Below are 23296 nucleotides of genomic sequence, written 5' to 3' on the forward strand. Positions count from 1 at the left end.
TTTGGATAATCTGTGATGGACATTCGGGTTTGTGTCATTATGTTGTTATTATTATCAATAATAACAAAAAAATAAACACAATTAGCCATTTAGTAAATGCCACTAAGGGACAGAGCTAGGATTTAAATCAAGGAAAATCTGAATCAATTGTTTCTTGACCACTATATTTTGCAGGTGTCCACTTTAAAAGAGCTACTTTAAAAAAACAGAATTTTCCAGGAGAGTACTTTAAATATTTACCATTTATATCCATATGCAAAAATTACTGACTTAAATTTTATTACTGAAAAAAATATTTTATTCACAGTCCCTTTTATAGCTGATGTATCTGCTTTTCTATAAACACTATATTTTACAAAAATTCATATAACTTCATGTACAACATAGTGCTTTCTGTTTTGGTGCATCTTGATTCCTCTTATTCTACCTACCCTCACACTCTTATGATATTTCCATCATACCTACATTCCTGACACTTTTATTGAAGGTGATAAAGCTCTGAACAAGTAGTTGAAAGTAAATGGGTTCTACTAAATTCAAGAATGTTTTGACCATTAATCTTCAGTTTGAAGTTTTTGGTGACCAAAAACTAGTATAAAGAAATATAGATTTACCTTTACAAAATACATGTTAAAGAGGTTTTTAAACAATTGATGCTTTGCTGATGCAAATGATATTTCCTCTTCAGTGTTTCTAACTTAACAAATTACATGTAAAAGCCATAAACTCCTTTATATTATTCATAAACATAATAAAAAATGTTACACCACATAACTTTGACTTAGTCAATAATTCTAGGCTTAGCCTTAGGGTTTGAAGAGAAAATTATTCTTGTTACACATTTTAATTATGCTATAAACTTTGGGAAATAGCTATTGATCTTCAGCATCTGGCGTCAGAAAGTTGTTTCTTCCTTGTTCGTAGACAGTGAAAGTTTGCCACATAGGCTAAAAATGAAGGATGAAGGATTATTATTTTTTTAAATTTGTGTAACTTAAATATTAGGAAACAAAAGTTTATCTTCTCTATACATCTTTCTGCTGAACACTAGAAACATACATCTGAGCTAAGAAATATACTAACTTGGCTGGGCACAGTGGCTCACAGCTGTAATCCCAACACTTTGGGAGGCCGAGGCGGGTGGATCACCTCGGGTCAGAAGTTCAAGGCCAGCCTGGCCAACATGGCAAAACCCTGTCTCTACTAAAAATACAAAAGTTAGCTGAGCGTGGTGGTGCATGCCTGTAGTTCCAGCTACTCCGGAGGCTGAGACAGGAGAATCACTTGAACCTGGGAGGTGGAGGTTGTGTTGAGCTGAGATTATGCCACTGTACTCCAGCCTGCGTGACAGAGCCAGACTCTGTCTCAAAATAAATAAGTTAATTAAATAATAAATAAATAAATAATTTAACAAATATCTTGTTCTAAGAAAAATGATAATATTATCCAGTGCCACTCTTGACAATCTTTAATATTTTAATATAGAAATATGGGAGCCTAAGCAGGAAATCTTTTCTGAAATTACAGGCTTTAAGGTTCTTCAAAGCTTATATGAAATGGTGAACATTGTGATTAACATTTTGGAAGCCATTATTTCACAAATTTTCATACTTGAAGTAGTAATATGGGCGAAAACCTTGTGCTGTTAAGATTAAGCAGATATTCTAACATCTGTGATGCTGATTATGATGATAAGAGTAGCTACTAACTGGTAAACTATTTTTAGGGGATGGGCATTACTTATAAACACTTTAGAGATATGGCCATATTTAAGAGTCACATCCACCACTTGAAAATGACCCTTCATTTCTCCATTTTACAGAAGGCTCCATGAGGTTAAGTAACTTACTCAGGATTATGCAGAAACTAGGTGGCAGAGCTGGGATTCAAACTGTCTGACTCATATAATGATAGTTTACTTGAATAGAGATAGGCTCCTTCAGTTGCCATTTTTGGCAAGTTGAAAACTCAAATTTAAAGCATTTCACTGAAGTAGATTCATATTTAAATGTAAACATGCTAAATTTTGTATTATGCCTTTGTTCATCCAACAAATATTTATTGAAATATAATTATGTAGCAGGCATAGTGTTAGTAACTGCTGAAGCTAAGCTAAATTCAAGGAGACAGGGATCATAGCCGCTCATAGTTTACTAAGGGAAACATTACACTGTAATGTGAAAAAGGAAAAACCAATGTATTCATCTACACACACACACACACACACACACACACACACACACACTTCATGTAGCTTCAGGTTTCTCTGATAAACATTCTGAAATTGCTCCTTGAATTTTCAGTACCTAATTAAAGGTATGGTAGTTTCTGTTTAATACTGTGATGCCTTGTTTGTGAGTTTGGATAACTCAGTGGCCTTTATAACTCCAGTCATTCATTAAAGATGCTATTTTGAAAGCATTGTCTGGGAGTTTATATTGACTTTTCTTGCAAATGGACATCCCCGACCTCCTCACAGTGAGAACTAATGAATATAATTTTCACCCATTTCTTCTCCACTTGTTTCTTCTTAACCTACAATGCAATTAAATCCAGTGGTTAAAGAATCTGTTGAGCATTTCATGTATGTAATGCCCTAATAGTGGCTCTGGATGCAATGGTTTGCATTAATCTATTTAACTTGGTTGTATGTAATGAATTAAACTAAAACTTACTCTCTCTGTCTGTCTGTCTCTCTCTCTCTCTCTCTCTGTGTACATGTCTACTTTTATTTATTTATTTATTTATTTATTTATTTTAGACGGATTCTTGCTCTATCACCCAGGCTGGAATGCAGTGGCGCAATCTTGGCTCACTGCAACCTCCGCCTCCCGGGTTCAAGCAATTCTCCTGCCTCAGCCTCCTGAGTAGCTGGGACTACAGGTGCACATCACTATGCCCAGCTATATTTTATATTCTTAATAGAGATGGGGTTTCACTGTTCTGGCCGGACTGGTCTTGAACTCCTGACCTTGTGATCCGCCCACCTTGGCCTCCCAAAGTCCTGGGATTACAGACATGAGCCACCGCACCTGGCTATTTCTTTTTATAAAAAAGTACAAGCATATTATATTTAGGGTTATGTGGAATAATGTGCCTTTGCCAGTTTAGTGCTTTTGAACATACATCAGTCATGGCATTTAGGCATGATTTAAATTTTACATTTTGAATAAAATGAAATCTGGGAAGCCTATTATATGCCAGGTACTTATCCTGGGAATTATATTTAAGTCACCCAATTTCATTCTCACGACAACATCTAAAGAAACTAATAGCTTTTCATTATAATATTCGTGCATGCCATTCTGCTTGGAAGGAAACATATTGAAAGAGGGAAATTTAAGCAGAGTAGGTGATACTTGCTTCCTCCTCAAGGAATAAAGAATTCTGCGGTCAAATAAATTAAAAGAGTATTTCAAGAATAAGAAACCAGTTGTACAAAGGCATACTGGCATGACTAGTGTGTTTGGAGAATTTTAAGCATTAGTTAATGATATATGTGCAACAAACATTAAGTTACTGGAGTGCTGTTTTTCTTGAGCTGGCATAATACAAGCCTCCAGCCCACTGATTACAGTGTGGTTATAAGGCTAACAAAATTTTAAACAGAGCGGGTGGTAGTATGCTGTTTTTACTTCATCTTGGTACATGAGTACTATATAGTTAAGGCTTTGTGCCTGTTCACCAGATGGCACGTGAGTACATGTGCACATGTTATAGAAGTTATCTACATTTTCAGTGACCTGCTTTTGTGGAATGCTCCAAATTCTCATCATGAATTTACTCCTATATGAGAACAGAATATCAATGCTTCTTGACTACAGTCTCCCCTACTGATACTTAATGTACCAAGTTAAAATACTTGCATAGTGGACAATAAGGCAGCATGGGGATTTTCTATTCCTGTTTCCTGCCAAATTGACAGGTTGCATTGCAGCAGGTGCACCTCAAAGTGATTAAAGTGATTAAGAATGTAAGAGCTGACAAAACACATGTGATGTGACTGCAGGCATTTTATGTGAGTGACATGTCATGGCAAGTATTGGCCTCAAGAGATTATACTTGGGGCTCTAGGGTGTGAGGGCAATCTATACGTGTGTAAAAGCATCATTGAGAAGGTGAGTACTCAAGAAAAAATAACCTTGACTGGGAGTCTTTACATAAACAGAGTACATTGCAATTCAAGGTATTTTTTTTGCTACTTAAATATTTTACAAATGTCCTATTTTTATGAGTAGATGAAATACACATGTGTCTTGAACAGTGTGATTATTTGACTGCTGAACAACTCATTAAGCTGCCAGGACAGTGAGAGTCTGTTTTGTTAAAATTCATGATAGATGCTCACACCGCTAATCCTAGCACTTTGGGAGGGTGAGGAAGAAGGATCCCTTGAGCCCAGGAGTTTGAGACCAGCCTGGCAATATAGTGAGACCCTATCTTTACAAAAACAAAAAAATTAGCTGGACATGGTGGCATGCACCCATAGTCCCACCTATTTGGGGGCTGAGGTGAGAGGATTGTTTGAGCCCAGGAGGTCAAGGCTGAAGTGAGCTGTGATTGCACCACTGCACTCCAGCCTGGGTGACAAAGTGAGACCCTGTCTCAAAAAAAAAAAAAAAAAAAATTCACGATTGGCGAAAAAAATGCAATATAATTCAGTCATCCAATTTAATGAACACATTTAGTCCATGTTATCAACCTCTCCAATTCTAGGATTTCTGACTTATTTTACATGTAAGAAAATAAACAATATAAATGTCATTGCATTATTTATTAATTTTCAAAAATTATAAAAAAGCAGGAGTGAAAAGAGTAGACTTTGGAGGGTAGATAAAATAGTTGTTCACTATGTACACACATACATATATTTGCATAGAAATACAGGAGAAATATGGACTTCTAGTAACCATTCCATGAAACACTGGTTGACAGACCCCAGATTAAGAATTTTTGTGTATATGTACCTTTTTTAAGAGACAGAGTTCATAGGTTTTATCAGATTTTCATAGTAATCAATAATTTCAACAGCATTAAAATGATTTCTGAAGTTCTTTCTATATCTAAAATTGTGTAATTCACTTTACATCCTAATATATTCCTGTTGAAACACATTTGCTTTTCTCCAGAGAAACGGAAATATATCTTATTTTCTAAGAAAGAAAAAAAAATGCGTGTCCCTTAATTTATGACTAAAATAACTAAAATCTGTGTTTATAACATTGTAACAAAAAATAATTTTTGGCATTTTTTCATGAGCATTTAAAAGCAGTCTTAAAGTAATATCTTGCTGGTAACGATTAAGGTGGAATGTTATTTGCCTATTTTTCGTTTTACATGGACCATTAAAGCCAAATGTGAGAGTGATAAATGCTTAGAAGAAATGAAAAATACCTCAATCACGCTTATAGTAATAATTTAATTTTTAAAAATTTCCTATTATGAGTAATCAACTTAAAAGATAGATAAAAGTGAAACCTTGGTTTTTTTGAGGGAAAACTAAAATGCATATTTCAAGAATTATACAAAACAATATTTTAACCAGGTTTATTTCCATCATATCTATTATAATGTACAGTATATATTCGTTTTATGTGATCAGATGTTAACAGCACAAATAATCTTGGACTTTAGCAGCATAATACATTTTGCACAAAATACAATAAAAATCTTCTGTCTTTGTTATTATATGTGCAAAGCTAGGAAAGGATAGTGAATAGGATCTGAACTCTTATTCTAAGGCTCCGTAAGAGCAAAACAGAGAGACAGGACCCGTTGAAAAAACCGTGAAGCTGTTGATATTTTCTTTGTTTGTTTTTTACTCTTCAACTTGTTTGCTACATTTCCTTTCTTCCACGGCTGACCATCTTCTAGCTCTTTTCCCCTCTGTCCCTCCCACCACATAACCTTCTTATAATACTTCTGCATAAAATGAACCAACAAAATTTTCACAGTAAATGTTTATAAAATATTTGTAATGGTAGAATTATACGCATAGGTAGGAGATACAGTTGTGTGTGATATCATCTGCTCTGTGTCCTTCAAAAATATTACTAGATGACAACTGTCAATATTTAAAGTAATGAGTTCATACTATTCCACCCTCCTCTTTAGTTTTTCCTCATTTACTAGGTAACACCAGAAGTTCCACAGACTGAGAATCTTTGTAGCTAAATGGATTCTTTTGACTTTGTTAATGATTTATTATCCTTGTCTGTTATACTGAATTTCAACAGCCATCTTTCGTGAGATAGCCCATAGAGGAGGAATTTGTGACAGGGATATTTCTTGTGTTCTGTCTTAGTTGGCTTGGGCTGCTATAACAAAATACCATAGATTAGGTGGTTTAAATAATAGATATTTATTTTCCACCGTTCTGGAAGCTGGGAAATTCAAGATTAAGGCATTAGCGAATGCAGATTTGGTGAGGGCTCTCTTCCTGGCTTGCAGATGGCCACCTTCTTGCATTTTTCTTACATGGCCAGGAGAGAAAGCACTGGGTTTTCTTCTTCTTTTTTATAAAACATGAATCTCATTATGAAGGCCACAACCCCAAGACTTTATCTAAATCTATATCACCAAAAGGTCTCGACCTTAAATACCATCACAGTTTAGCCAGCTGAAACTGCTTAAAATTGCGAAATATGCATTTCGTGGGGAGACAAACATTCAGTCCATAAGATGTGCTATTCTAAGAAGCTACTTAGATGCTTACCTTTTAGGTTTATTTTCATATATTTAACATCTATGTATATATCTATGCACCAAACTTGAGATGTCAGTAATTCAGTACTGATGGTTAACAAACTTAAGAAGTTGTTCAGTTTATCCTTAGGGATTAATTAAAGTGATCCTTCAGTTATCTTTAATTGAGGTCTTCTTTCATAAATCAGCATGTGAAATGGATAGACATTACTTCAGTCTCCATTCCATTCTCAATTCTCCCTATTTCAGGCATTCAGAAAAGGCTCTTAGATCTCTCCCATACCCCCAAATCCAACAACAAAGAAAAACATGATTTTAAATATAACCACTTAGCTCCAGGAATTTTATTAACTTTTAACTTTGATTTTTAGGATTCATTTGAGTTTTATCTACTCAGTATTAAAAATACAGCTTCCTGAGTTTAAAGAGTCATAACTGTTTGTGTCTATAGCTATCTTAAAGTATTTGAAGGCAGGTGATGTAGAATATGGATTAAAGAATTGTTAAATAGCATCACAAGAGAGAAGCAGTAAGACCAATGGATAGCAGCTAGAAATCAAAAGACTTTATTTAGTTGAATGTAAGGAAGGATTTTTGCATAGTTTAAAGATGATATGATTTTTTCCCATAAGAAAAATAGAAACTCACTATCATAAGATAGCAAATTCCTTACAAACAATTATAGCCCAACATAAGTGGAATAACTGGTTAGGGATGATATAGTGGAGACTCATGTAGTTAGAGATGGTGGCTTTTTAGGGCACTTCCAAAACCAGAGTGTACTTAAATATTAGCTTTCTATGTATATATTTGGCAGAAAATGAACTTAACAAAGAAAACAGTGATATACATGGACCTCTAAAATTTGGTTACATTGTGTCTGATTTTGAAATAGCTTTTCAATTAACTCTAAATATATAATGTGGTAAATGTATAGGCACAATTTATCAAGACCTTTGAAAACAAGCAAATTTCATAAAGTATTTTGAGAAAAACACATTTATATGATTAGACACAACGTTTAAACTGAGTGTGTAGTAAGTTATTGATTGCCAAATTGAGAACTCAGATGAAAGATTTCTATATATTAGTTAATGCAATTTTTTTCTGAGTAATTTTTTTCTCTACCTCAATGAGTCTACTCAATGGGATTTGGCCAACCTGTTGAATCATTGTCTTCTGACAAAATGTATGGCCTGGCCAACTAGAACTACTTAAAACTGCATGAGAGACTATGTTGCTATGCTATGAAGAATCCAAACCATTGCAAAAACCTACATGTTTTGGCTGTGGCTTTCAAAACTACCTTAATTTATAGGTTTTGCTTCCTGGGATTACATTTCTTATATTGCTCTGCACCTATTATCTATGATTGTTGTTTAATCCATTTATGGAGATGAAATTATTCTAAATCCCTCTTGAATTTTTTTCTTGTTGGCAGTAAGCTCAGTATCTGTTCTGCCACTCTTTTCTATTTGCCCCTGTACACTGCAAGAAGGATAGATTAATTCTGGTTTCCTATAGACCCAACCCCTTCTGCTGTTTATTAAAGACATCATATTTGATATCTGACTTTTTTCATACCTCAGAAGACATATGAGATAAAAAAAATCCAGTTAAAGTGAAAAGGGGCCATGTGATTGTCATTTAAAACAATAATAATAAAAAGAATGTGTATAGTGAAGAAGAGGCCCCAATATGCCCACGCCATGCATTCTTGCAGGCCTTTATTGGCCTTGAATACTTGTATAAAATTTTATATTACTGTCTTTCTTCAGTCTCAGTAAGCATATTTAGCTAAAGTTATTTTGTGTAGCCCTACAGAAGAAAAAAATTATAGCTTTCTCAGTACAGGACAAGCCAAAACAACATTGTATTTTTCAAGGTTATACAAGCTTAACTAGCCTACCAGTGCAGAAGTAGAGCTTTCAAGGTATTTTTTTTGTACCCAAATATCTGTCATTATATATTTAGTTTATTCATCTTAGTTAATGTGGCATGGAGAATAAGTAAGATAAATCTACTTATTAAGGAACATCTTGACTACAGACTACAGACAGTTTTAATTGTAAAGATGAAGAAGAAACCTAATTTTACTCCTTCTTAATTTTGCCAAAGCCAAATTTCTTAGTTTATCACCTTCATTGTAGATTGGCACAATACTATCGCCAATTTAAAAGCAGAATTAGGTCCCTTATGTTCAATGACTTTGTCTTTAATATACATATTCTTTTTTTTTTTTTGTCAGAGTCTCTCTATTTCACCCAGGCTTGAGTGCAGTGGCGCGATCTCGGCTCACTGCAAGCTCCCCCTCACGGGTTCACGCCATTCTCCTGCCTTAGCCTCCCGAGTAGCGGGGACTACAGGTGCCTGCCACCACGCCCGGCTAATTTTTTGTATTTTTAGTAGAGACGGGGTTTCACCGTGTTAGCCAGGAAGGTCTCGATCTCCTGACACGTGATCCACCCGCCTCGGCCTCCCAAAGTGCTGGGATTACAGGCGTGAGCCACTGCGCCCGGCCTAATATACATATTCTTAAGTGTCTTTGATTATGGCCTCAAAACATACATTTTAAAAATAATTTTATTTTTTCCTGTGGAGGTAAATGCCTCATTCATAATTTTGAAATGTAAATTAATTTTCTTTTCAGACGATGTTTGGATTTCAGTGTATTAGATTTTAATACATAGAAAAATATGTTTTGTATAAGTACTTGCTTCAAAAGAATTAAAAATCAACATTTATAACTTCAGGTGAATGAGATATTCATAATTTTTTTCAGCCTCACTACTCATCTCCTAAACTACAGTCCCATTTTTCTTACTCCTCTTTGTAGCAAAACTCCTTTAAATAATTGTTCTTATTTCTTCCCTCGTATTTTATCTGAAGCCCATTTTTATCTAGCATTTGCTCCAACTATACCCAAAGCTTCTCTTATCAGCGTCACTAATTAACTTCATGTTCTCAAATTCATTAGTAAATTCTCAGTCTTCATCCTACTTGATCTATGAGCAACATTTCATAGTATTGGTCACTTCATCCTCCCTGTATCCCTGGCCTTCAGGTACTGTGCTGTCTTGCTTTGCCCCTAATTTACTAGTCACTCCTTGTCAATCTCTTTTGCTGTTTTTACCCTGTTATACCTGCTATGTTAATATTGGAGTGCCCCTGGGCTCAACCAGTGATCCTCTCTGGCTTCCATTCCTCCCTTGTGACATATCAGCTCTTTGTCAATGATTCTCACCTCTCAAATTCAGTCCTGGCCATTCTTGAAACCCTAGAGTCCTATGGCCAATTGTATACTCAACATATCTACCTGGATATAATTAAACACCTCAAAGTATGCTATACTTCTGATAGTCTCTCCTAAACCTGTTCTGGCATTGCACATCTCATTTGGAAGTAACTCATTTCCAGTTGCTCAGCATAAAACAAAACAAAACAAAAAACTCAAGTAAAAACAAGCAAAAACAAAAACCATAAAATTATACCCTTCTTTACAGCCTACATTTAGTCCATTTGGAAATGCAATATCTCTGTCTTCAGATACATCCAGATTTTGATTTATTTTCTTCACTTTCACTAACGTCATCTAGTCTTGATTGCCGTCATCTCTTGTTTGCAATATCTGACTAGTCTTCTAATGGGTTACCTTACTTCTACCCTTGCATCTCTCAACACAGACTCAATGACCGTCTTAGAACATGAATGAAGTTCTTCTACTTTAGGGCTTTAAACTAGCTCTTCCCTCTGCCTAGATTATCCTTCTCATAGGTCTCCTTTTGGCTTTACTCCTTCACCTTCTTTAAGTCTTTGCTGAAATATTACTTCTTCATCAGATATATTCATTTCTTCAGGCTGCTGTAACACATTCCTACAAATTGAGGGACTTAAAACAATAGATGGTTATTTTCTCATAATTCTGAAGGGCGGAAATCTGAAACCAAGGTATTGATTGGGTTAGATCCATATTGAGGCTCTGAGGAAGAATCTATATCATGCCCCTTCTCTTAGATTCTGGTGGCAGATGGCAATCCTTGGAATTCCTTGGCTTGAAGCTGAATAACTCTAGTACCTGCCACTGTCTTCACATGACCTTCCTGTCTTTTATCTCTGTCTTAACTCTCCTTCTGTTCTTCTCTTATAAGGATACCTATCGCTGGATTCAGAACCCACACTAAATCCAAGATAATCTCATGTCAGATCCTTTATTACTTCTGAAAAGACCCTGCTTTCAAATAAGGTCAAAAATCATAGGCTCCAGGTGGACATATCCTTTGAGGAGCTGCCATTCAAATCATATCATTAAGCTTAGCATAGAACATATGATATTCCATTTATATTGACAGACTATCTGTTGAGGATTGCAATCTCCCTTCTCCACTCTCCTTTTTACATTAATTCTACAATAAGTTACTCAAAGTCTTTGGGATTTTAAACATTTTGTGTTTTAAAATTTTTCAGGTTTTAGGAAGATTATATGGTACACAAAACATATTACACAACAGTCTCAATAGGGCTTGGGGCATCATACCATAATCACACTTACTCATGTTTCTGTGGTGAAACATGGGATATTTGCATTTGGGATAAATAAAATATGTAAGTAGGTTTATATTAGTTCAGGCCGGTGTTTGTTCCCCAACTGGTTGATAGAAAACTTAGAGGAAAATTTTCAAGACTTTATGTTTGTTGGTTTATTATTTATTTGTTTATTATGCTTGTTTTTATTGTTTGTCTATCCAACTTGTACTCCATGTGGGCAGCGTCTTTGAAGATTTACCTGTTTTATTCCCGGATGTATCCCAAGCTCCTAGAATAGTCACTGGCATATAGTAGGTACTCAATAAATATTTGAGCATCTTCTTATGCTGCTCACCTCAGGAACATTCTCTAGAAATCTGGGTTGGATAAGTATGTGCAGAGAACAAGAGAGAAATGCAATTTCAAAGAGAGATAGATGGAGAAATGAAGTTTACCATATCTTGTAGATCTACTGTTATGTTTTATTTCAGATGTTCCAGATTTGGGGGAAGGCCTTTGGTGAATGAATAATTGAATTATTTAATGATATGTATTTATCTAAAATGCTTTTGCAGTGATAGATTTTAGGCATAAGAACAAGATTTGGTCCCTGTTTTGTATAGCTTTAATAGTTTTTGAGAATAAGTCAGAAAAGAAACTGTTTTTTCTTGTATTTAAGGTGATACAGAACATGTGATACTCCACTTATATTAAGTAAGATATTTGAATTTTCCAGCCTTCTAATTTACCACTGATTTTCCTAATCAACCCACTTGTCCTTTTTGTATCTTTGTGGCAGTTCCTTTATAAAAATGTAAAACTATGTGAAGAACTTTAAAAATAGGTTTTAGTCACTAATTATAGGGAGGTAAGAGGTTTTTATTTTTCTTTTTTGACTAATAATATGGCCATGAAAGAATTAGAAAAGGACACAAAATAGTTAACTTGCTATATTAGTCAGGGTTCTCTGGAGGAACGGAACGAATATAACGTATATGTGTGTGTATGTGTGTTTGTGTGTGTGTGTGTGTGTGTGTATGTATATATATATGGCAAATTATTAAGCATTAACTCACATGATCAAAAGGTTTCACAATAGGCTGTCTGTAGGCTAAGGAGCAAGGAAAGCCAGTCCGAGATCCAAAACTGAAGAACTTGGAGTCCAATGTTCAAGGGCAGGAAGCACCCAGCATGGGGGAAAGATGTAGGCTGGGAGGCTAGACCAGTGTATCTTTTCACATTTTCCTGCCTGCTTATATTCTGGCCGTGCTAGCCACTGATTAGATTGTGCCTACCCAGATTAAGGGGGGCTCTGCCTTTCCCAGCCCACTGACTCAAATGTTAATCTCCTTTGGCTACACCCTCAAAGAAACACACCAGGAGCAATGCTTTGTATCTTTCAGTCCACTCAAGTTGGCACTCAGTATTAACCATCACAAGTCCACCCCTTGTCAACCTGAACTCATACACATCTCCTGAGATCATTCATACTCGTCATAATCTTCAAATAAAGACAATAAGAAGGTCATAATTACGCCTAACATGATACAACTATCCTTCATACAACCGGAAAGGCACTGATCCCCAACCCAAATACTATTACATAAAGTTAGCAATACTTAAATGCTGACGTGAAGTCAATAAATCTTAGGTCACATGATAATGGAGAAAGGAAATAAAATGAAGATATTTTCTTAGTATAAGTGTATACATGCACAAACGTTTTTTAACAAAAGAAGGAGTGAATACTCATGACAATTACAGCCCTCGTTCCTGCAGCTGGTCACGTGGTTGTAGCTGGTATTGATGACTGCCTTCTACTACCTGCTCTGTATTCCCTTTGCCTTCAGCAAGCACCTCAGCAGGTTGTGGTTTTTCTCCTGGTAGGGTGATCCAAACCTTCATTCCTGAAGGTTCTTTTGTATTCCTGTCTGGATTGGGCTGTTGTAGTTTCCCATTGACCTTAAACATAGGGCATGGTAATACTGAGACCCCCTAATGGACCTCCTGTATTCCATGCATACTCTTCCTTACCTCCACTGTGGAGTAGTAGGCTGATTTCATCTTGAGAGTCTGGGCCAGTCACCCCAGCCAATACTGTAACTCCCTTCTTAGCCTGTTGACTTAAGGGTGGGAGGAGCCCAAAGAGTCCAGGTGGCAATCTTAACTTCCAATTCAATGGAATCCTCATTGTGTCTCCTGGTGGCAGCATTCCTCCCTCTGGAACTAAGACCTCTAGGACAGCAGAATGTAATGTCATGGGAACAGGAAGCAGAAATGTTGTTAGTGGATCACTAGGGGTAATGATGAGTGATGCCACTTCCACTTCCACTCCTTGATTTTTGAACCCACGAACCCTGGCTATGAAAGAAACAGTACCATATGTTGGATGCTGATTCAGAGCATATGTGACCTTCTGGAGAACTTTGTGTCCCAGCCCTGAAAAGTATTGTCACCTAGTTGGGCTTGTAATTGTGACTTCAAAAGGCCATTCCACTGTTCTATCAATCCAGCTGATTCAGGATGATGGGGAATGTGGTAGGACCAGTGAATTCCATGAGCATGAGCCCACTGTCACACTTCTTTAGCTATAAAGTGGGTGCCTTGGTCAAAGGCAATGCTGTGTGGAATACCATGATGGTGGGTAAGGCATTCTATGAGTCCACGGATGGTAGTCTTGGCAGAAGCATTGTGTGCAGGATAGGCAAATCCATATCCAGAATAAGTGTCTAGGAGCTGCAACATTAAATGCAGAGTCCCTACTTAGTGGGCCTGAATCCATAAATTCAGCCTAATCCAACTCTGTGTTTTTTCAACCATTATCCCACACCCTTAATATACACTCTCATGCCTGTTCTCCAGATTTCTGTTTATATAAATTAGAAAACTCAAGCAGTTCTTTTCGAGTATAGCACACCTCCTCATAGGTCACACTCTCAACCTCATCTCTAGGGGCCCGCCAGGATTTTAGTATAGGTCTAGAGGCAAACAGGAGTGTTGGGGGAGGCTCATGAGGAGAATCCACATTTTCTTGCCTGGAAACTGCCTCAGGGGAGGCCATCACTGTTGCCTCAGGTAGCGCAGAGTTTATCTCCTCAGACAAAGGTGGAAAGACTGATGGCAGCATGGGTCAGGGAGGGGATGTTGCCTCTACTGGGGATGGGGAAGCTGTTTCTTCTGGCAAAAAAGGTTCATCACAGTTTACAACCTCAGTGTCCCCATTGTCATCAGGGTCCTCCCACACATCCCCATTCCAAGTTGTAGGGTCCCATTCTTTCCCAATCAGTGCCCTCAGTAGACACCTGGTGAGACTGTGCATGCACCTTTCATTGCAGGTCAGCCACTCGCATGATAAGATCTTGTGTCTGTTTTTCCACAGTTTCAGCTCTTTGTCTATAGGAGATAAGACTCTCAGGGCAATCTTAGCAGAGTTGAGGTTCAGTATCTGCTTCTGAAACCAGGAGAAGAATCCCTGAGTTCATCATTTTCTTTCATCACTTTGTCCACTGAGCTTAGGGGCAACCAAGCAGCTTCATTATGTTCCTTGGTTCTCCACATATGGTCAAAGGTATTTTGTATAGAGTCACTAAACTCCTTGCCTCTCATGAATGATGAATCAGGAGTGTCAAATGCAATTATTTTCCATAACTCTCTAAACAGTTTGTGCCAAGGAGTATCAGTGTACTCCATACTATTAGAAGTAGAGTTCTTTGCATTTTGGGGTCTAATCATATTAAGCAGCCAACCCCAGAAACCCCAAAACTTACAAAAAAACTCCATCCTTAATATTCTGTTCCTTTAGAAGCACCCTTGGTACCAAAATCTGTATTAGTCAGGGTTCTCTAGAGGGACAGAACTAATGGAATGTATATATATATATATATATATATATAGTCTAGCAGTAACTAGCATGAAAATTAAGTATTAACTCACACAAACAGAAGTTCCCACCATAGGCCGTCTGCAGGCTGAGGAGCAAGGAGAGCCAGTCCGAGTTCTTTTTTTTTTTTTTTTTTTAGACGGAGTCTCGCACTGTCGCCCAGGCTGGAGTGCAGTGGCTCAATCTAGGCTCGCTGCAAGCTCTGCCTCCTGGGTTCATGCAATTCTCCTGCCTCAGTCTCCTGAGGAGCTGGGACTACAGGCACCGGCCACCATGCCCAGCTAATTTTTTGTATTTTTAGTAGAGATGGGGTTTCACCATGTTAGCCAGGATGGTCTTGATCTCCTGACCTCATGATCCACCCACCTCGGCCTCCCAAAATGGTGGGATTACAGGCATGAGCCACTGCGCCCAGCCTGTCCAAGTTCTAAAACTGAAGAACTTGGAGTCCAGTGTTTGAGGGCAGGAAGCATCCAGCACAGGAGAAAGATGTAGGCTGGGAAGCTAGGCCAGTCTCTCTTTTTATATTTTTTCTGCCTGCTTATATTCTAGCCAAGCTAGCAGCTGATTAGATTGTGCCCACCCAGATTAAGGGTGGGTCTGCCTTTCCCAGCCCACTGACTCATATGTTAATCTCCTCTGGAAACACCCCACAGACACACCCAATGCTTTGTATATTCCATCAAATCAATCCAATCAAGTTGACACTGTATTAACCATCACACTTGCCATGAGGTGCCCTTATATATTTTAAATATTTGATAATGACCAAGGAAAGAAGAGTTAAGAATGATTCATTTTATTGCTATTTTTACTGGAATAGCTATATTTTCCTGGTGCCAGACTCTGTTTTAATGATTTGAAATACAAATACACTTTTCAAAGCGATATTCTTTTTTCTCCCATGCATCTGGAAGACTCTTTAAAAAGGGTGAATGCTATTAGGTGAAGTTGATAATAGCAAAAATGAGTGGTGGAAATTTAACCCTATATTTTAAATGTAAATCTTAATTGGGTTCCAGCTGACACTGAGCCATGTCTACCTACTTCTCCTTTTATACTATCATTTCATTTCTATTGGGTCCTTTGGCCATGTCTTTAAAACATACTCCACTTACTCTCTTTTCCCTTCACAGTAAGCAAAGAAGTAAATCCTCCAATCAAATAAACAACAGACAAACATGGGTACATTTTTCAGCTGTATTTCTACTCTAATAATCAAGCTATAACTCTCCCTTTAATTAGTACCAAAACTCTGATGCTGTAGCTTATATAAGGAGCTTCCATCTTCTTGCCCACTGTCTGCCTAGCCTTCTACAGCCTGATTTCCATTGCTAGTATTTTGCTGCTGTCCTAGATGGTCACTCATTTGAAGTCTAGAAGTTTGTTTTAGGCATCTTCCTTTTTGTCTGCTCTACAGCACTGAACACTAAAAATGTCTAATTAATTAAATGTAATTTAGATGATCTTTGTTAACCTTATCATCAATGTCATTATCACTTAACTAAATACTGAAAGCTTGCTTCTTGAACATATATAATAATTGATATATAAAGAGATTATATGTTTATTAATCCCTTTATTAATGCTATTAATCAATTATATATGTTCTGTTTATTAATGTTTATTAGTAGGTCACCATATACATTTTTCAAATTTATCCTTCTTATTCATTTTCTGAGTTTAATGTAAAAGTGCACTATGACATACTCATCCATTAAGTATTTTCTGACAGCCAGGCATGGTGGCTCACATCTATAAACCCAGCACTTTGGGAGTCTGAGGTGGGAGGATTGCTTGAGCCCAGGAGTTCATGACCAGCCTGGGCAACATGGCAAGACCCCATCTCTACAAAAAACTTAAAAAAAATTAGTTGGGCTTGGTGGTGCACACCTGTAGTTTCAGCTACTCAGTAGGCTAAAGCAGGAAGATCATTTGAGCCCAGGTGTTCGAGGCTGCAAGGAGCCATTTGACAATACTTTTCTGCAGCTTGGGCAACAGAGCGATACCCTGTCTCAAAAATTTTTTTTTTGCTTGAGCACCATTTTTTTTTTTTTCATGTGGATACAGGGGTGAAAAATACATATAATCTTTCTCTTGTCGTGGAACTTGCATTTTAACAAAAGTAAGATAGACAATAAATAAAAATACAGAAAGGAGATTATATCAGCTGATGTTCAAAGTTATAAAAAATAATGAGGTCATGGGATAGAGAGGGAACATATAAGGAAAGCTGGTCTCTTTGGATAAGATTGCCGGGGTGGATGTCTTAGAGGATATAATATTTGACCTGATTTCTAAATGATGAAATAAGCCAGAAATGTGAGGATCATGGGAAAAAGTATCCCTAGCAGAGAAAATTGCAGCAAGAGACAAGACCTTGAAACTTTTTGACAAAGAAAAATTCAGAGTCTAGAATGTTATCAACAAAAACGAGAGCTATGCAATGATGTTGTGGAAGAATAGGCAGTGGCCATATAACAGAGGGTTTTGCAGTCTTAGAAATTTGAATTACATTCTAAGTATAAAGAGAAGCAATTAGGCCTACAAAGTGAAATAATGACATGAGTTGATTCCCATTTTGATCAATATAAGACAGGAAATGCTCACTTACTACTGTAAAAATAGGTTACTGTTATTGGTGAATATAGTAGTCCTCAGCTGAAATAATAGGCTCACTTCACTCAAAGTTGATCAAATACTTTCCGTCTGCTGCTTCTAAAGTTGCTCTTCAATAGTTTTTATTCCATCCCATACTTCTAATTTCCACATACAAAATGATGGCTTTGCTTATGTTAGAATGTGACCCAAAGAGAGAGCCTGGTATCCGAGGAATCTGAAGTAGTGACTCCTATCATTCGGGGCATTTATTTTATCAAGCTTATCAACCTTGCCCTCTGAGCATTTGTATTCTGTGCTTATGTTCTATTGTCTAGCAGTAACTAGCATAAATATGTAATTATATGGTTTGTTTTGTTGGTAACAGATTTCAGAATACGCTATTATTATGGTGCTGTTTGAATTGTGTTTACTATATCAGCATAAACATATAAATTGAGTCAAATTATTTGCTTGGTTAACTGTAAACCACAAGTTATTACAATGTTGTCAGTTTAAAAATGTTGCATGACAATAAAACCATTTGATTCTCTTTGTTCAGATTTGAATCTCAAAAAACTTTGTCATTGTTTCCTATAATATATTAGGCACAACTTTTGGAGAAGGCAGTTGATATATTCTGTAGCACCTTGCAAAGGCCCTACGTAACTATTTAAACATGTTTCATAATTTCTACAGTGACTCGTGCCTTATTGTAGTGGATAACTTCTGTTTAATTTCAAAATATATTTTCCCTTTGCCTAAGCCCCTCAGTCTTCTAACATATACAAAACTAAAAAACCATTAGAAAATTCAAGGTATTTATATTAAAACATTAACATTCTTTATGATGTTTCCTTTACTTTTGAGTTTTCATTAGGTGACCCAACCATACTTTAAACTTCTGTTAGTCTATTAGGCAATAAAATTGTTTATAATCCTTGCTATTTCATAATCTCTTTTAACTGCTTCTCTTTTCTTTTTCTTCGGGGTTTTAAATAAAGACAAACAAAAGGATGTGGGGTTTACACCTGGCTTTTTGTAGCCATGTGATTCTACCACATGCCTTTAGTTCCCTGCTTCCTCTCCTGCTGGACGCCATTGCTATTATTTCCCTGCTGCACTGTCTGCCCTGTGTGTGCTCTTATATCTCTTATTCTCCATCCTCACTTCTCTGCTTCTGGTGAAGAAAAGGGCAAATCTAAAATCAGATTCATTGTGGTTTTGATTTGCATTTCTCTGATGGCCAGTGATGGTGAGCATTTTTTCATGTGTTTTTTGGCTGCATAAATGTCTTCTTTAGAGAAGTGTCTGTTCATGTCCTTCGCCCACTTTTTGATGGGGTTGTTTGTTTTTTTCTTGTAAATTTGTTGGAGTTCATTGTAGATTCTGGATATTAGCCCTTTGTCAGATGAGTAGGTTGTGAAAATTTTCTCCCATTTTGTAGGTTGCCTGTTCACTCTGATGGTAGTTTCCTTTGCTGTGCAGAAGCTCTTTAGTTTAATTAGATCCCATTTGTCAATTTTGGCTTTTGTTGCCATTGCTTTTGGTGTTTTAGACATGAAGTCCTTGCCCATGCCTATGTCCTGAATGGTAATGCCTAGGTTTTCTTCTAGGGTTTTTATGGTTTTAGGTCTAACGTTCATTAAAAAGTCAGGAAACAACAGGTGCTGGAGAGGCTGTGGAGAAATAGGAACCCTTTTACACTGTTGGTGGGACTGTAAACTAGTTCAACCCTTGTGGAAGTCAGTGTGGCGATTCCACAAGGATCTAGAACTAGAAATTCCATTTGACCCAGCCATCCCATTACTGGGTATATACCCAAAGGACTATAAAACATGCTGCTATAAAGACACATGCACACGTATGTTTATTGTGGCATTATTCACAATAGCAAAGACTTGGAACCAACCCAAATGTCCAACAATGATAGACTGGATTAAGAAAATGTGGCACATATACACCATGGAATACTATGCAGCCATAAAAAATGATGAGTTCACGTCCTTTGTAGGGACATGGATGAAATTGGAAATCATCATTCTCAGTAAACTATCGCAAGAACAAAAAACCAAACACCGCATATTCTCACTCACAGGTGGGAATTGAACAATGAGAACACATGGACACAGGAAGGGGAACATCACACTTCGGGGACTGTTGCAGGGTGGGGGGAGTGGGGAGGGATAGCACTGGGAGATATACCTAATGCTAGATGACGAGTTGGTGGGTGCAGCGCACCAGCATGGCACATGTATACATATGTAACTTACCTGCACATTGTGCACATGTACCATAGAGCCTAAAGTATAATAATAATAATAATAATAAAAAGAAAAAAAATTAAATAATAAAAAAAAGTCATTGAACTATTAGAAAAAAAAAATAATAACAAAATAAAATCAGATTCAACATTGAGAGCCAGAGGACACAGTATTTTATCTTATAATCCAAACACTAAAAAAAAAAAAAAAAAAGCATTAATAATTGACAAGATATGACTAAATTGCCTTGCCTTTCCGTGAAAGAAGAAAAGAGACCTCCTAAAAATTCAATTGATTATTTTAATTCTTTTTCTGATCTTAAGATTCTCTCCCTCCTTGATACCTGTATTTAACTAAGATCAACATTCATGTGATTATATAGAGAATTCTGTCAAATGGGTAAACGGACAGTCTTCTTAATGCTAAAGCAACTGTGAAATAAGTTTCTTTTCAGTTTATGGTAAATAGAAAAGCAAGTTTCCCTGAGGACTGGCAGCTCAGATGTGAGTGTGTGAATTTTTCCCCTTCAATGTTTCTTAAAAGAAGTAAGTAGAGAAGTTCGCTGTAGTACTCTACATATGAGTTCAGGCCATGGTTCCAAATTGTAGGGGAGCTAGAGACCATGAATGTCCTTGAGATATTATCAGTACCATCACTCTAGTACATTGTTTATAACCATCATGATGATGTTTCTAGTAATCTCTGATAGTATCTTAATGAAATAGATTATGTATAGTAATAAAGAAAAAGAATTTTCTGCATTTGACATTATTTAGTTGAAGTTACAATATATTTAGAAGTATAAGGAACTGGGTAAATTTGAAATGGAGAATCTCATACCATTCATTCACTGAGTGGTAGGAGTTAATGAGCTTCTATTATATACAGAGAACAGTTCTCTGGGAGATAGCAAAACAAATAGAACACTGTTCTTATCCTGGATGAGTTCAAAATCTAGTATCAAAGACATGTAAATAATAGTAGCATAAAAGGGCTGTATAAAAGAAATATTTTGATTGGGGAAGCTAAATAATTAACTATTGAGGTTGATTTTTAGAGACAAAAAGAAGTATTTTTCCACATAAGAAATACAGAAAGAACAATTGATAATGAAGATGTAGAATGAATAAGCACAGAGAAATATGAAAGGTGAAGTGGTTGAGGGAATGAGAAATTGCCCAGTGTGGCTAAAACTAATTTGCCTGAGAAGGATTAGCTAAGAAAAGGCCAAAAACAAGTTGTGAGAACCTTTATAGTCCATCAAATCATTAACATATGCATAATATCAGATAGTGTTTGTTTATATATCATTTGACAGGGTGTATGTGGTCAAACTCCTGCTTTTCTTGATTCTGTGAACAATAATTAATAAATATAAGATAGGAAAATCATAAAAAATATTGATTTCTTTATTTGTGAAAATCAACCACTTGTGGAATTCAGATATTCAAAAAGTTTTTTCTGGCCATTACTTAATTGGTACTGTCTCTTGGAAATAATAATATATAAATAAGAAAATTATTTTTTATTATGATAGGAAACTATCTCTTCTAAATATATATACTTAACTACTTAAGAAAAATACTAGTAAATAGAAACTAGAAATATTGTAAATGAATTCCATATCACAAATTATACTCTCATCCAGGAATGCAAGGAGGGCTTCAGTAATAATACATTTTATTAAGTAATAGATAAGTAATGCAACGTTTCACTAGTTGGGAAACATTCACTAATGTTAGTAACCATTCTTAATAAAATTGAGAATAGTAAAATATTTTTGGCGTATTAGAATACACTCTAAGGTGGCAAAACAGAAAGCTCCACCAATCATCATCCCTTACCCATGAGGATACCAAGTTAACAACTATCTACACAGAAAAACATCTTATACGAACCCCAAATCAGGTGAGCACTCACAGTACCTGGTTTTAACTTTATATCCCTGAAAGAGGAACTGAAGTTGTAGAAAAAACAGTCCAGAGTCACTGATGCCACCCCTCCCTCATCCCCCAGCAGCAGCGTGGTGCAGAGAGCCTCTCCGGGTGCTGGAGGAGGGAGAACACAACATTTGTGAGGCACTGAACTCAGTGCTGTTCTTTTGGCACAGAAAGCAAACCCAGACCAAACTCAGCTGACACCGCTTACAGAGGGAACATTAAAACCAGCCTTAGCCAGAGGGGAATCACTGATCACAGGGGTCTGAACTTGAGTTCTGGCAACCCTCACCACTTAGGGCCAAAGTGCTCTTGGTCTCTAAGTAAACTTGAAAGGCAGTCTCTGCCATAAGGACTGTAACTCTTAGGCAAGTCCCAGGGCTGAACTTGACCCAGAACCAGTGGACCGGGGAAATACATGACATACTGAGACACCAAGTATGGCAGCCAAGAGTGTGCTGGCATTAACCCTTCCCTAACCCCAGACAGCACAGCTCACAGCTCCAAAAGAGACTTCTTCCTTCTGCTTGAGGAGAAGAGAGGGAAGAGTAGGGAGGGCTTTGTCCTGCATCTTGGTTACTGGCTCAGCCACAACAAGGTATCTCTACAACGCTGCATGAATCACAGCATTCCTGGGCTTGGGGTGCCCCCTAAAGCAGAAACTGCTTAGTTTACAACACCCAAGTTCTTTCAAATATCAAGAAAGTTTTCCCAAGAAGGACAGCTGCAAATAATATGAGGCTGTAAAGACTGCAATAAATACCTAACTCTTCAATATCCAGACACTGAAGAACATCTACTAGCATTAACATCATCCACAAAACATGACCTCACCAAATCTACTAAATAAGGCACCAAAGACCAATCCTGGAGAAAAAGAGATATGTGACCTTTCAGACAGAGAATTCAAAATAGCTTTGTTGAGGAAACTCAAAGAAATTCAAGACAACACAGAGAAGGAATTCAGAATTCTATCAGATAAATTAAACGAAGTTATTGAAATAATTAAAAAGAATGAAGCAGCAATTCTGAACCAGTGTATTTGAAAATACACTGTCAGAGGAGACAAAAAAAAAAAAAAGACAAAAAAAAAAGCACATCTATAGGATCTAGAAAATAGCCTCAAAAGGTAAAAATCTAAGAGTTATTGAGGGCCTTTAATAGTAGATAAGGAAAGATGCAGGGATAGAAAATTTATTCAGAGGAATAATAACAGAGAACTTCTGAAACTTAGAGAAAAATATCAATATCCAATTACAAGAAAGTTATAGTCCCAGTGCGGTGTCTCACGCCTGTAATCCCAGCACTTTGGGAGGTCGAGGTGGGTGGATCATCTGAGCTCAGGAGTTCGAGACCACCCTGGGCATCATGGTGAAACCCCATCTGTA

General features: G+C 36.8%; 1 protein-coding gene across 15 annotated transcripts in view; it reads left to right on the top strand.

Moving 5' to 3' along the window:
• The window catches only part of NAALADL2 (N-acetylated alpha-linked acidic dipeptidase like 2), a 1372789-nt gene that overhangs the window by 446892 nt on the left and 902601 nt on the right, over positions 1–23296 (top strand). The window lies entirely within an intron of this gene.

The sequence above is a fragment of the Pongo pygmaeus genome, chromosome 2 (assembly GCF_028885625.2).
Source record: "Pongo pygmaeus isolate AG05252 chromosome 2, NHGRI_mPonPyg2-v2.0_pri, whole genome shotgun sequence".
Classification (NCBI taxonomy): domain Eukaryota; kingdom Metazoa; phylum Chordata; class Mammalia; order Primates; family Hominidae; genus Pongo; species Pongo pygmaeus.